At 46.0% G+C, this 14739-nt stretch overlaps 1 protein-coding gene across 3 annotated transcripts in view; it reads right to left on the reverse strand.

Moving 5' to 3' along the window:
* The window catches only part of GckIII (Germinal centre kinase III), a 73341-nt gene that overhangs the window by 42907 nt on the left and 15695 nt on the right, over nucleotides 1-14739 (reverse strand). Inside the window, exon 1 of one of the 3 annotated variants that reach the window (XM_076532960.1) lies at nucleotides 8090-8235. The exons of the other annotated variants lie outside the window; for them this stretch is intronic. The gene's annotated coding sequence lies outside the window, so the exon portion shown is untranslated. Of the gene's footprint in view, nucleotides 1-8089; nucleotides 8236-14739 lie in introns of those variants that run through there. 3 annotated transcript variants of the gene reach the window in all.

A 14739-nucleotide genomic window follows, 5' to 3' on the forward strand; every position in this document is an offset into this window, starting at 1 on the left:
CTTCGTACGGAATGGTACTAGTTAATTGCCGATAAACGGTGTTAATTACCGACTGAAATAGTTACGACATTCGTCTCGGAACGCTCCATGCTCCAAAGCAAAAACTTTTCGTACAAATTTTCGACGAAACTTGGACGAACGCTGACAATAACGTTTTGGGTCACGAAGCACGCGTTTGTCCGAGCAGTTGCCTTTTTGCGCGAGTTTCGGCGAACGTTGTCGACATAATTATCGAGCCAGCAAAAACAACAACATTAAGCAGGGATCTTGTCCGTTTTACGAGCTCTTTGCGAAGCCAAGGGCCACGAAACAGGTTCGTCCGATCGTTTCGTGACGCGAAATCTTGTGTGTCTCGGGTTAATTGCGGGTCCCGAATCCCGAAAGCATCTCGCGTTTTTACGATATCGCGTAAATTATCACGGTGCTTTGCGCGAAACGCGTTCGAGCACGGTGGAAAGTTTTCGTGCTACGAAGAAGTATTACGCAGCCAGTTACCGACATCTACATAAAAGAAACAAGGAAAAAAGGATGGGGCTATTGCATCGAAATCCGAAATTGAATTTACCATTCGAACCCACCACGAATTCTTTTACTTGAAATCCTCTATCCTAATGGCAAAGAAGCTCTCCGTTACTCTCCACGGAAGCGGAATTCGAGTGAAGTTGATTTCAATTGGTGAAGCGGCACACAAAAGTCTCCAAGGGGAAACAGGATACGCTATTCTCTAAAATAAACTCGAGCAAGCTGGCTGGAAGCCGCAAGGACGATCGCAGAAAAGCTACCACGATAAATATTCCTGCACCGAGATTTTCCGTCTCTTTTCCCGTCTATTCTGCCTAGTCTTACCCTTCCTCGGTCTTTCAATCCGTACTTTAAGCCACGCGGATTCGCGCAAAATGCTCTACCGAGAGAAGCACTCTCGAATGCGCGTCATTTTACGGATCATGGGATGCGTCGCGTGTTGGTAAACATTAATCTCGAAGGAAAAAAAAATACGGAAACTGCGCGATTCTATTTGACCTTTTCGTTGCGATTATCTTCGTACGCTTGTACGCAAAAGAGTTAAGATGCATCTTCTGTGAAACGCCGCCGATAACGAGCGCGTTAACGGACTTAAAATTAAAAACAAACATCTCGTAACAGCGCGCACGATGGTCACCGTCTCGAAGCAAATTCCAGCAGCCGGTGAATGGTCCGTTTGTGCAATTTTTTTCCTGCCAGAGGCGATCAGGCAAAGGCAGACGAGAGTAGTAGAGTAGCATAGAGAAGAGGAGAGCGAGGAGAGAAGGAGCAAAGAAGAACAGAAGGCAGCAGCAAACAAAAACTTAAAGTCCTCGTTGACGGCGCATTCTCCTGATGCACACCGGGGGTCATATTCCACCTGCTCTCAGAACCGTGCATCCAGAGTTACGTGTCCATTTACATAAGCCAACTTCTATGTGTCTGGTACACGTACGCGCGCTCGCGTGTACGTGTTCGTACGTAGCGACATGTGCACGTTTCGACACGGATGTGCCTCGTGTATCTACGCAGCCATCGTTACATATACGATGTCCTACGTTGGTCGAGCTGGTCAGCAAGCGGAAAAAAACCGCGAACAGAAGAAGGGAAAACGAGAGTTCGAGCGGAGCGTCGACGGTTCGCGATTCATCGTGGCCAAGGCAATAACTCGCGCGGTATTGAGCAACCTTGCCCGGCGAAACTGCCAGCCCGCGCTTTCGGAATAGTTCCTGGCAAGTTTGTTAAATCGATTCGCGAACACCACAATTTTTAGCCGCTAATTAAACATTCCAGCAACCTTTCGTTTCTGTTCGCTTTAGCCCAGCAAGTTAACATACTTTTCCGCTTGTTGCCGTTACGAGATTACACGCGCTACGTTTCGATGCTACAATTTGGACGCGCGCGAAAAATCGACACCTCTGAATTTACCGATAAGAGAAGGCAAAGTCTCGAGTACAAATCTAGAAGAAGTCGCTCGCTCGATTTGCTCGGTAAATTCGGAAATATGGGAATTTGGCAAGTCGAGAATCTGACAATTTGGGGAACTTAATTGATCGCGTCGCACGGAATGTCATAATGCAGTGAGATGCAACTCGATCGATTACATAACGAGGTCAATTACGGAGCACTTTACGACGATACACCTCGTAGCACGGTAGATCCAGCGGTAATGTTTCATCGACGAAAAACCTTGCATGCCAGACCACACCGTTGCAACTCCATGGCTATTCCATGGTCTCGTTATGCAATCGCCGCAGCGATAATTCTAATTAATAGCAGGAGATAATTGATTTGCCAACGGCGAATGCTACCGCTAGCTGACCGCGCAAAAGGACCCACGGAACGAGATTGATGAAACGCCGACGAAAGAAACTCCCTTTGTGTTCCGCTGATATCCACTGGATATCGATCGATACCGATCACGATGTTACGCGAAACGATCTTCAAATTATATAACGCGTTCACGAACCGAGGCGCAGCCAATATCGAAACAAATAGCGAGTCAGGATTTAAACGCGTAGTCGATTAAAGGCTTCGTTTCGTCGAATTTTTCTGTATTCTATCCATCTCGAATTTGACGCAATTTCCTATCAAAGTGGCCCGGAAAATCGCGTCCAAATAGACAATTTCCGTACGAATCACGCGCGTCCTGTTAAGCGTTATGCACACTCGATACTCTCGACAAATTCGATTAACGCCAACGACCCGATGAACTCGGCAGCGAGGGACGGAAACGACGCTCTTGGCCAGTTTGATGGTCAATCGAAACATTTCATTTCCCTGCGACGATTTTATTATCACGATGCCAAATTTACACCGCTCCGCATTCCCGTCGATAGTTTTACGACATCGACGCCGCGTATCCTGTAAATAAATCTCGTACGTGTATCATCGCTCGCGATATCAAGGTTATCGGAAAACGATACGATTAACGATTTATGCACAAATTGATAAATATCCGTGCATTTTATCGCGCGGTGTACTCGTCGTAGATTAATTGCATCGCTTGCTTGTTTCATGGACACACAGACCGTTTAATGCACCGTGGATATTTGTTGCGCGTCTCGTTTAATAAGAATTCGAGTAACAAAGCAACGCTTCGAGTTGAACGAACGTGACCACGATTAAAAGCAATCCAGAGTGTCGTTTGGCTAGGCACGATTGCGAATGGCAAGAGAGAATTCCCTTGTATTACACGGTTCCCAGTCTTTATGTGGTCGAATTACAGGACGCGTCGCAGGCACTACTGTGATCTCGAACACGCCACTATGAACACGGCCTAATGGAACGTCCGAGATTAACGAGAGCCGCCATGACCAGACCGAATCATGGTCTGTTTCGTTAATCCCCTGACTGAATCGGTGTACTTTTAATGATTTATCGTCCACGGCGACAATGCGTCGACCACTTGACGAAAACAAAAGCGCTCCAAAATAATCGCGTTTCACGAATTCCACCCTGTGAGATCGATAATCCGCTCGACGTACATGTACGTCGCTACAAAAACATATCGCTATTTACGGCGTCCAAGTACAGTAGATGCTCGTAATATTGTCGCGAACTTGCCGTAAATAAGAAACAACCTTATTTATCGTGTTCGAACGATCGATACGAGGCGATTACGCAATAAACGCGGAAGTGGAAGGATTAAACGCGCGTGCATCGGTCACGTGCGCCTAAAAACAAATCTTCTTTCGGTATTTACAGTGACGTCTAAACATCGTCCAACGGTTTACGAACAAATCCTATCGCGTGACAATTTACGAGACTCTCTCGAACCTCGTACCGGCTTGTGCCGTGCATTATTTAAATGAGCCTCGATCTTACGTGCAACCTGTCTCGGTCGATCTCGAAACCGATAACGCGACTTTAATAAGAAATCGAGCAACGATCGTGAAAGTTCAGAGCCGGTGGCGACTAGCGAGTACCGGTTAAGCTACATTTTTCATTTTCTATGCCGCGAGCCAGACGAATCGATTCGTCGTACGAGAACAACGGAATGACGCCTCGATCGGCAACCGTTTATGGAGCGAGGCCAAACAACGCTGGGAAACGATACGCTTGGAATAATCGGTGGAAACGCGAAGCGGGTCGGCGAGAAGCAAGGATCATCCCGTCGAGCCTTTGGACGGCCCTTAATCGATGCCGCTTTCGAGGCAAGCGACAACTTTAAATGAATCTGTCCCCCGCAAACAATACGTTTCCTCTCTGCGAACCTCGTATCCGCGCGAACAGCCAAGTGTCCGCGAACGATTTCTATAGAGACCAGTTTTCATGAATCCTATCGGTGGCACAACCAGCCGGACACGTTTCACAATGCAGTCGCATCTGCAGCTAGCTTCGAAACGTTTTCCGTGTTTCCCTCCTCGAATCGCTGTTTTTTCTCTGAGCGACGTATAAATTCTGCTCTAACCGAGCTGCATTCTGAACTGACGCGTTTAATCTTCTACCAACGACACGAGCGGTTCCATTGCCTTTCATTTTGGACGTTTCAGAAAAAAGGACGATAAGAGTCGCAAAGTCGGAAGAATGCAAATTTCCGAATTATTCTTAAAATAGTCTCGGTTATTACGCGAAGCGTACGAGTTACGAGTTTGCATGGGACGGCAATACTTTTAAGGATCCTTTGATCTCGGTGTGCAAACAGTGACTGCATCGTCGGTTCCGTCTTCCTCTCCGAACAAGTTTACAAACGGGAGCTATAAATATGTAGCTTACCTCATCGGACTCTGGCTGATTTTTCAGAACGATCTATGAGAGGATCCGAAGCAAATTGCGAGTACTGTTACCGATACGTACTGGAGGCATCTCCTTTCAACTTTTTAAGTACAGTTCGATTCGTTCGAGATTGTTTTTCATAGCTATACGTTTATCGATTCCTTTCGCTGTCGGCTTATTTTTCTGACAGCGTCGAAAAACGCGTTCGTACGGTTTAAGCTAGCGGTAACAATTGAAAAGTAATTGCTACCGAACGGTAACATATCCAAACGCGATACTTTGCTGTAATTACGCTTTCGATAAATCGACGCGGACTGATGGAAAGCCGGAAATATCCAACGTATCGAGCTAGAACGTGTTTCGATAGTCGCGCGGTTGTCACGTAATCCGAAGTATTCGCGAAATTCGGAATATCGGAGAAAGAGACTCGTCTCTGGCATCTCTCACCTGCCAATCCGACATCTAAAAATACGAGAGCACGTAGCCGTCGACGATCGATCATAGCCGTCCGTGGATACGAGCAAACCTTTTATGAACGAAACGCGCTCGGTTACAAACATTTTCGTGAAAAGATTTTCTTTCGTTCCTCGAACAAAACGAAATTCCGACAATATAATTGGTCGGAGAGCATCTTTGGAGCACTGTTCGAAAGCGTTCGTTCCATTCGGAACAGAGAATGTTTAACCGAATTGAATTCGTAACGCTCTTACGAATCAGGAAGTTAAAGCGTATTTCATAACTTGTTTCGCATTCGCAACGATGCAGAAGAATATGCAACGAGAAGGCAAGAGAAATTTTCAAGAACAAGCGGTAAGCCGATTTCCAGGCAATTGCGGCTCGATTGCCATACGCGAGACGAGTTAATGGATCGCGTGCGTCTAATGGTCAAGAAAATTCCACGCACGAAAAATACCGTGCCACGGTGGTCTGCACGCACGCGTCTTACAGAAAAATCAGATAACGCCCACGCGCTGTGCATGAATTACTGGATACGGACGACATTATGAATCACACGAGAAAATTGCTTCGCGTACGCGTGGCATTAAAGCGTCTCTCCGATAATTTAATGCCGTTTCGATCAATCTTCCCATCCCGATATCGTTTTCCATGCACACCGACGGACCAAGCGAATCAAATAAAAATTTAACAAATCACTGCTTGCGGTTAGAATGTTTTATAAAAGATTTCGACGATAGCGCTCTCTAGTTATTAACATTAGGAGGACTCTGGATGAATTATAGTTACCCGTGATATACCGTTCGGGCGACGGTTTTACTGCCGCATGCTTTACGATCTCGTAAAATAACTCATAGCGTATTAAACGCGTGTAAATATTCTAAAGGTGGCACGAGAAACCAGCGAATTACATTGTATTCCTTTCGTTAGACGGCTGACTCCCAAATTTCGAAGATAAATCTTGAATTCCGTCGCGCATCCCTGCATCTGTTAAACTTGGATTTCCAAGGGAGACCCAAACTTATTCCTCTAGGCCAGGAACTACGAACCAACCGCGGTAATAATCGAGTTTCGTTAAACGGCGAATTTTCGTAAAGAATCGCGTTGAAAGGTTTCTCGGGAGGTAAACATATTTTGCTCGACAACGTTTCTTATTTTTCCGACGATATTTCTTTTGTCTGCGCGACATTATATGTTGCCGCAAACCCCAAGAAAAATAATGACCCCTGGAACGAGCTACGCGGCCGCATTTCACCAGCATTATCCAAACTTCTTCCCCATAGACACCGTAAATCTTGACGGCTGGGAGCAACTCCCATTGGAGGCGACAAGACAAAGAACGGATCATAGTAAGCCACTTTATCGGGACTTCCTAAGCTCGGTATAACATCGCGTAGAAATTCTTACATTACATTGAATGTTACTCGAAGCTGAAGCTGTATTTTATTTCTTGGGGAACAAGTTTCCCCTTAACTCTTTTCGATCGACTGGCAAACCGAGGCCTCAATTTGATGCAAGATAAGTACCATTTCGCGACAAATGGTTATTGTTTGCCGTTCGTTGCAATTGGTTATCGGCTACCACTTGTATATTAAGAACATTAACCGGGACTTTCTGTAATCGTGTTCATCGAGCATTAAGCTTTAATTCGATGTACCGTAAGTGGTATTCGATGGTACGGAACCAAGGGTACGCTAATGAAGTTCTCGAAACTGTCGAGCAATTCGCGGGAAACTGATTCAGACGTAACGTGTCAGGCCAGCACCGAGAATCATAGAGCACTAAAAAGGGAAAGCGTCGAAGAAACAAGAGCGTCATCGGGATCCTGACCTTTCTCGGTATCGAGAGGCGTCTGACGATCCGGTTCTCTTCCCCAATGGCGCCTCCGACGCAACGCGATTGGAAACTCGTTCGACCGAACCCTGTCTGGCTCGTGTATCGGCTAAATATCGGTGTAGGCAAGAGGGAAATCGAGGCCCGTCAACAAGTTGGAAATTGCTATCGCGAGGTAGCAGGCTACCCGTCTCTTACGGGACACGGAACGGTTCACCGATGTTTCGTGTCGGATCCGTTGATCCGTACCACGAGAAACACTAGGTTTCGCGCGACATCGATCTATAAATAAACCCGATATCCCCGTTCCTTAACGATTACACCTCGTCGGTGAATTTTTATTCCCGAACGTCGCGTGTTCGCCGTCTAACGGCTGTTGCCACTGTATTCCACCGGCAATCGAGCGAACACGAATACAAGGAACACCGTTTCTCCTTTTCGTCCAAGTTACCGGTGAACGGAATACGAATTTCAACTTCCTGGAACTCGATTTTCCACGGGATTTCGCGATCCAAGAAAATTTCGCGTCGTCGAACGATCGAGGAAAATATTTTTGATCGCGATCGATATCTCCAAGTTCCAGAAACATTTGTTATGCTCGATGAGTTTCACGTTGTACCAGGGTGTCCGCATCGCTGACTCAACGATATAACCGTAACGTTACTACTATCTTTATGCTGTTTTCAGATTTGGCTGGCGAGCCAGCAAGTATCGTCGCATGATAGGGCGAGGGTGAATCTGGTGTAATAAAACGAGCAGAAATTTCCTTCGTTCTGACGTTAACGTTTTATACGGTCGATTGTATACATGGTTTTTATATAAAATTTCTTTGAATCTTTGTTTCTTATCCATCCACTTGTTCCCAACGCGCACGAATGTCGATCGCGACTTTTCCCATTTACGGAAGCAAAGATAGAAACGTCACGAATCATAAGCGGGGGAGAGTTGCCTTAATTGGACCGTCACGAAAGATAAAATATTACCGTAATCCAACTGTTTCGCGTTTCATTTTGTTATTGCTCGGAAGTAAATATTGGAGCGACCGGTCCAAATGGGAAATCTTCCCCTGAATCGCGATTACCTGTCAGCAGGAATCCAATCGCTGGCCACGCACCGGGCGAACGACCAGTCGCACTTCACGCCACGGGGGTTGTGTTCTAGGACGGGGGTTGTGCACGTATACGTGTTTTCGGTGACAGTCGCGCGTCGACTGAAATCTCCCTTACGAATTCGCGTAGAAACGACAACGGCGACGCCACGACGCAACCCCTTACCAACCAACCAACCAGCCAACCAACCAGCCGACGAACCATCCAGCTAGCCAGCCAGCCAGTGGTTCTCCCTTTCTCCCCGCAGTGTCGTCGCAACCCCTCCGTGTCGGATGGAGCGACCCCCACCAGCACGGGATTGAAAACCACGCGGAGAGGGGTTGCGTGTATCGCCACGCGCCCGACAAACTGGAGGGGGTGTCTGCTCGTGGAATTACTTCGCCTGGCAAAAACTCACCCTCTCTCGGTCTCCGTCGGCCGAGCGCGCTGTTCGTCTCTCCCTTCGACGGTGGAAGGGGTGCAAGAGTTTAGGAGGAATATGACGAGCACGAAGCGCGAAGAGGAGAGGAGGAGTCGGGGGTGTCAGAGGCCGATGTACCCCGATCTGAAGGACGCGAGGCACAAAGCGGATAAATTGGAATTTCGGGGTTGTTTCTGGCTTCGAAGCGAGCGATTTTCTTTTATTGGTACGTCTGGCCAGAACGGACGGCGAATGTTAAGGAACTTAATGCCAATTAAAACACAGGGAAGAAAGAACGTTTCGCTTGGTAGCCTTCTTCGGTTTCTTTTTAGGGAGAATGGAGATTGATAAGGAGGCACTGTTATTATCACGAAACGTACAACTTTTTCCTGGAGGGGTTTAAGAACCGAGGAAGGCCAATGCACTCCATTTACGAGCCGCCCGCCAACGACGGGACAGAGATAAATCGGGATTTCGGGATTGTTACCGATCCCATAGACCAGAGGATTGTTTCGAGTGTTTAGGCACGTTCCTCTTTCGAACTATAATTGGAAACTTGGGAATTGTTGGAGAACGGTTTCGCGAAACGGATTAATATTTAATCTTCGAGCCACTATCGTTGGACAAACTGGTTCCGGTGACCGAAATAAAAAGATTCGATTCTCCTTTGTATCTCAAAACGAATACGCGATTCGAGATTAAACGTTAATCGTTTGCCAACCACGAGCTTCGACGTTGTACCTGGTTCGCGAATGTAAATAACACGAGAGAGAAATTAATACTGTATATAGACGAAAGTAGCAAGTTTTACTTTTCGTACGGGAGAATAAACTTCGAAAATAAGACGGGACGCGAAAGAACTGGAAGACGAGGTGAATGTACCGTGGCGCGAAGGTTGTGGCGCCGACGCGAAAAAAATAAATTAGGATTCACCGACCACGAAATCTTTCGGATTCTTGGCCGAACGAATCGAACAAGGGTTGGCAAGGTTACGAATATAGAAATCCATCCCTTCGCTCGTCGGCCAATGACTGATAAGACACGGATAAACGCGTTAAATCAAGTGGAATGCCCCTATCAGAATGAGCTTCAATTCTATCTCTCTTAACACACGAATGACCATCAACGAGTATTTTTAGATCTATGCCTTGCGAATTTAACGATACTTTCTCATCTCGAATATTCGTATGGTACACCTTCCGATCACGATTCGACATTAATTATTTCCTTGACAATTAACCGTTGATTTTGGAGGACGGGGACGCGCGTTAATACGTTGCCGTTTCTGCTTTATCGAGCGGAAAAGGGGGAAGAGTTTAAATACACACGCACAGAAATACTCAACTTCCACGAAGAATTTGAATTTTAAATACGAAAGTCTCCGAAATGAGTTTCATACCGCCCGTTAACGTTGAATTTATCGTTTCCAAATCTTTATGAATGGCCGGGAATATTTGACGATATACCGGTCGAGAAGACCGCTTACCAAAGTGAAATTAAAAGCTGCTCCTCGCTTCTTAAGCTTTTTCACGGACCACGGAAGATGGTCGTCGCTCGTGGAAGCAGAAAACCGTGGAACGCTAAGTTGCGCGATTGAAACTTTCCCATGAGCTTCGTTGACAGCTTGGAAACGGCGCACGATGGTTTCGCGGCTAAAACAACCTGTCGCGTTTTAAACAAACTTTTATTGCCGTTGCACCGAAAGTAACCAGGAAGATAAATTAAAATCCGTCAGAACGAAGGGAAAATGATTCGGTCGCCGGCGTTGTGTTATTTCTTCGCGAAAACAAATATTTGAAAGAAAATATTACTTTAGACAAGTTCAAGCCCACTGACATCAAACGTCGAAGGATCAGCAATAATTTTAACAACATACAAAGCAAAATGGTTGATCGGCCAAATCGAGTCAATAAATTACTGCAACGAATAGCGATTCGAAAAAGAAATATTTTCGTCTTATCTGCAAAGCTGCAAGATTAACGACCCGATCGCGGTTTCCACAAAACCCGCGTGGCGCGATGCAAAAGTGCATTTCCAGGGCATGAATATTCATCTATGTTCGAAGCTCGACGCTAAACGATGCATCTTCGATCAGAAGAATACGAATTTCTGGGCCGGCGGTCGAGTTTGCGAACGGGAGTGAAAAATAAGTTTCTGCTAGAAGGATTTTCAGGGGAGGATGCCGAAGGTTCAAACACACGCTCCGATCGAGACGAGATTGGTGCACAAACCCAGGGGAGAAACCGGTTCTCGAACGGTCTGAAGGATGTGTTGCGGTGCCCGAAGGAGGCAAAAGGAACTTCGACGGGAGTACAACGGAACGAGCGGAAGATCGATCGCGTCGACGAATTCGACGTATCGTGTAATTTTGCCCACTTAAATGCGCTTTCAACCCTTACAGGACAATGAACTCGTATATAAGTATAAAGAAGATTACCGACGTAAGTTATGACTCTGGCGAGTTCGGGTTAAGATCTCCTTCTTTCTATTGCTTTTGCTTGCGAAGCGGTATCGCGTTATCTTTTCGGATGCCAACTCGCTCTTTTCGTTGCGCTTTGTACGGGCTCCGAACTATCCGACTCCCGATACTTGCTCTGTCAAATCCTAGTACCACGATTCCCTATAGATGTCGCTTGAGCTTCGGCTCCGGGATCAAAAGTACTCCTTCCTCGAAAACTGAAGAAACTCAACCGCGGAATTTGGAGAAAACGCGGTTACGCAGCAGGGTGACGCGTCTAGTTGGAAAAGACGTTCCGCGTATGACGGTAATTTATCTCGCAACGTATAAATATGGCACCCTTTATTGCTTGTTCCCTTCTCAGCAGTCGCTGGCCGCTATTTACGAGGAGGACGTGCCGCGACTGCGACGAAATCTTTTTGGAAGTTGGCCAGATTTCTTTGATTAAAAGAGGGTTATTGTTTCGCGTCCGGTTGGACACGTTGCGGCTGAAGTCTCATTGAAAGACGCGTTTAGGGTGGTTGAAAGAGTTGGTCGGAAACTGAATTAGAGCGAAAAGCTTCATCGAAAGGAAAGAAAAAAAACAACGACAGAAATTCGATCGATTTCCCCAGAAAATCTGTGTCACCGTATTTTACAGGAATCTCTGGCTCTTGCGAACAAGAGATCAGATTATTCGCGTGTAATAACGGTTACGAGGCTATAGAGAGCGTGCTATATGTATCAAGGGTGTGTCTGCTGTGCACTATACAACGCTCAGAGTTTCCCCTTCGACACTATGCTCCGTTGTCTCGTTAGTTTTATTCTCGTCGCGGTTTCTGTGCCAACCAACCAAGGGTTGAAGTTTCTCATCCAGAAACCGATGAGAAACAAAATAAATCTGGCCTTTAAAATCGCGTACGACCTATATCTTCGTTACGATGACTTTTCGGTGCTCGAGAACACGACTCCAAAAGCTTCTTTGAAAAATAAAACGACTCGCTATTAAATCGTTTACTTACGAATACGTGGACAGTCAAGTAGCAGAATCGTTCATATTATTTATCGTTGCTTCTTACCTGAAACAGAAAACAGATGAATGGAATCGATTAACGTTCAGGGGGTTATGACCGCGTAAAATAAATTGTCTGGTATGGCAGAGACCGATATTAGTTACTTGGAATAATAATAATTCTATTATTGTTTAATTACCATTGTAAATTCAATATTTTCGGTAGGAATAACGAACGCGACCGAATGATTTGTAAGCAGTCTCGTTTGTTTGACCGACCAATTACCCTGCACACGGACATCGTCTACTGGCACACGTATCTCACCACCGGCAAGTTTAAGACTGTTCGTCACAGGGCTAGATAGAACTGTCGAGTCGGGGTTTAATTATGATTGAGAGTCCGACCGAAATGTACCGTGGCCTGGAAAGTTCTGATTAACGTTCAAGCTAGGCAGGTAATTGAAAAATCGCTAAAGTTCTCCGTGTGTACACAGGGGGTTTCGTTCCGATGTCTCTTTCCGACGAGACGACGGACCAACATTTAAGTATGTAAAATTAATTAACGTTAATTAACGTTCTACCGCGATGGGAGAGCCGTGAACGAGTTCGTGGCTCGAATACAGCGCAGAGATTACCACCCCTGGCAAGAACCCATTAAAAAGTGCCAAGGCTATTTGTTTTGCCGTCCACGCACACGGACACGGAAACGATCAAGCTTTGTTCTTGTCGTCGTTTCCAAAATTTCGATTCCACTTCGTGCTACGATTACGAACGAGTGTAATAACCTTCACCCTGGATCATCCTCCATCCCGGTTATCCCGCTAGTACGAACGAACCGAATTTTCTACGTTGTCTCGGACATTACTCGAACGACCAAACACATGCAAGAAGAAGAAGAAAGTCTGGTTGTATTTTTGGCCGAAAGATGCACAAGTTCGAGTCGAGCTTTCGTTCTCGTTCCTCGTCGCGATAACAAGCGAAGACGGTCGAAATCGATGTTCGAGCCTCGACTATCTCCCTCGAATAAGATATCCAACGGCTGATCTCGCCGAGTAAATCGTGTTCGAGGAACAAGCTGTGCCAAGTTCTCGAGCGTGCTAGGATGTCTGGGAAGTCGCCACCGTGGCTAGACTCTCTCGCGGTGCTTTTTCCTCTCGACACGGGCCACGATGAATCTCGGTGGAAACGCGTGGAATAACCGACCTGGGAAAAAGAAACCAGACACGATTCCAAAGAGAAAGGAAAAAACGCGAAACACCGCAAAAACCACGAGTTACGCGTGTAAAACGGTGACTCGTAACGAGCAAAGGACCTCGAGGAACGTTTCAAGGATTCCAACAGCTTCGCGCGTTCCTCGGCTTTGCGTACGTTTACGAACGCCACGTCGAGTCGATTTACGACGCTTTCGAGTACCGGATACATTGTTTTTATATCGAATGATCGACGCGTTGACTCATCGCTCAGGAACGCGAGATTACGATTCGATTTTATCGATCGTAAGATACGAGTCGAATGTAAATGTTTACCGAAAGAGGTAGATTTCGATAAGTGAACACGGTAGCGACGTTTCCGTGAGTCATTTGGTTATTCAAAAGTTTTTATCTGCCACTGCCGTACGTTGTACGCGTTTTGTTCGGGAAATCGAACGGAGCGCAAATTTACTGGCCTGTTTAACTCGAAGTACACTTTACGGTAGCGAACCGTGTCGAGAAACCCTTCGACGCCATTCTTAACGTTGTTTCCCGGAACCAGGTGAACGAGGAAGCGCGTGGAAAGGTCATCTGGTAATTAGAAGCGGAACAACGCTGGGAAACATCGAGATATATGTATAATTGAGCGCTTTCAAACAGGTTTTTAGGTCCGAGGATTCACCGGTTCGCTCGTGTTAACCAAACGCGTTTTTGAAAGGTAAAAAAGCTCGTGATTCCCACCGAACGAAAAAGGAACGAAAAAGGAACAGGGTAAAGTAAAGGTCGAATCGAGTTTAAGTTTGCCGAGTGAAAACTTTCGTTCGAAATTTCCATGGCCGAAAATTTTCTCGACAAAGTCTCCAAGGACGTTGCAGTAGGGAAACAAGTCAAGGGAATACGTTTAAGCAGCAGAGACACGATTCTGCTTGATAGTACTCGCCAACAGCGATAGTTTATGTTTTCCTGATGAAAAGCAAACGGTGGCATGTACCTCCCTCTATCTTTACCTTTAAGAAGTCTACACCTATTTTCTTGTAAATCCTTATCTAAATCCTCTGACCCAATAACCCTAACTATTCGGTACATAAAGGCTTACTAGAGGTTTTACCGATCACTCGACTAGTAAATCAGAGGCTCGACTCGAGTAGCTTACGGGGTTTCGTAATGTTCTCCAGGTCGACAAAGGAAAGCGTCGACGTGTATCGTCTTGTGAAACAGGCGTCTCGTGAACCGACACAAAAATATCCCGAGTCTGTGACATATAGGAGATCGTATTCGGCGAGACGCATGCGTGAATCACGCCGAACACATGCATCCATTCTCCTCTACGATAAAGCTTAATGATGTTGCTGGGATAACGTCGCGACGGCTATGGATCACGTTTATCACCTATCGTCGCTGACACTGTTGGATGAAAAAGGAAAAATTGATGGTGATGAAATATCCGTAGCTTGCTAACATATCTCAACGACGCGTCACTAAATTGATTCATCCACTCACGAGTCGGAATTGGGTTTAATGACGCAACATATGATCGAGAACTTAAACTTTAAACTAGTTTTGTTCAATCGTTCTCGCTTTCA

This window comes from Megachile rotundata, chromosome 6, assembly GCF_050947335.1.
Source record: "Megachile rotundata isolate GNS110a chromosome 6, iyMegRotu1, whole genome shotgun sequence".
NCBI lineage: Eukaryota > Metazoa > Arthropoda > Insecta > Hymenoptera > Megachilidae > Megachile > Megachile rotundata.